At 46.2% G+C, this 1,502-nt stretch overlaps 1 non-coding gene across 1 annotated transcript; it reads left to right on the top strand.

Annotated features, from left to right (window-relative positions):
• Positions 1-467: 467 nt before the first annotated feature.
• trnae-uuc lies at positions 468-539 on the top strand. The gene has a single exon. It is a non-coding gene; the product is annotated as a tRNA-Glu (tRNA).
• The last annotated feature ends 963 nt before the right edge of the window (positions 540-1,502 follow it).

Here is a 1,502-nt window from a genome sequence, read left to right as displayed (position 1 = left end):
TGAACGAAGGACAATCAGCAACTTATCCGATTAAAAAATTTGTCTCACTTTCATTGTTAATCTCACAACTTGTCATTTTTGTACCTTGACAGAATGAGGATAGGCTGGTTTTTCCTCTAGATAACGGTTGCCATGCTTGTTTTCAAATGCATGACGTTAGTATTTTCACCTGGACAAGACTTTAAATTACCAGTTCGAGGTATCTGTTCAGCAACCACAGGAATCTGCCCAAAAAAAAAAAAAAAAAAAAAACTGAACCCCCTGGCAAGTCAAACAACAGATATTTTGAATGCATGCAACGGGGTTTTAACTCAGCAAACCATGCATTCGATACTCTTGTTGCTAAAATATAATCACATTGTTAAAGTCACACACCAAAAGCAATCCCGTCACTACAAAACCCCGCCCCGACATTACCACATGTACTGAATGTGGCCCAGAAGCTGGGCCAGTCCTAGTGGGCCAGTTCCCATATGGTCTAGCGGTTAGGATTCCTGGTTTTCACCCAGGCGGCCCGGGTTCGACTCCCGGTATGGGAAGGTGGGTTCGTTTTTGCTTCCCTCCTCAAAAAGCCAGCAAGCCTTCCTGCACCAGAAGTGATTTTTGGATAGCAGTAGAGCTACAGAACCCCGATAGGTTGAGGTTCTGTCCTGGCACTCCGTGCCTTCGATAGCTCAGCTGGTAGAGCGGAGGACGTAGGTGAGGTGTTGGTAACCCCAGGTCGCGGGTTTCGACCCTCAAGGGGAGGTCATTTTTTTTTTAAAGGCCCACCCCATTCTGTTTTTTTGGACTGGGTTTCCCGCGAACTGCAAGCAGAGCTTGACTTCAAAACCACCGCGGGAAAAGGCAAAAACAGCTTTCCCCCTGACCGGAATCGAACCCGGGCCGCGGCGGGTGAGAGCCAATCCTAACCACTAGACCACCAGGAAGGAATATTGGTCAGCTGCGTTTCTGATAACATCATGAGAATAAGCAGAAAGCAAGTTCTGGCTCCTGTCACGTCAATACCAACAAGTGTGTAGAGGTGGACCCGCGTCGCTTTCACCGGTGGGCCAGTGGCGATCGGCACCGCCATCTGATTACGGATCAGAAGTACCCAGGTCTGACTCCTGGCTGGCCTGCTCTGTGGTTGAAAAGTTTTTCTGTATTGCTTTTCTCGCTGTTGTGTTTTTCTTTTCTATTTTTTTCTTGCAAAGTCCAGAACAAAAGGCAAATCTCCAGGCATGCTTCTTTTTATTCCACAAAAGCCCGAGTGTTGCATACCACATTCCAAAGTCTAGGGAGAGGCAGCATGCTTTTGTGATTGCTATTCGCCTGCGGCAGCTAACCGCTCAACACGGTCTTTTAATGAAAATAAACTCAGACCTGGCGGTGAGCATTCTGGAATAGACTCTTCATCGCTACTCTGTAATCATTTTTTACTAATTTCTGAAGGTGTAATGCTATGTATTTTATTGGCCTAAGTATTTTGTAGCTCTTATTACTATTCGCTACCTGGAATG

Source organism: Cyprinus carpio, unplaced genomic scaffold (genome assembly GCF_018340385.1).
Source record: "Cyprinus carpio isolate SPL01 unplaced genomic scaffold, ASM1834038v1 S000001971, whole genome shotgun sequence".
Taxonomy (NCBI): domain Eukaryota; kingdom Metazoa; phylum Chordata; class Actinopteri; order Cypriniformes; family Cyprinidae; genus Cyprinus; species Cyprinus carpio.
This window is presented reverse-complemented; position numbering and strand designations above follow the sequence as displayed.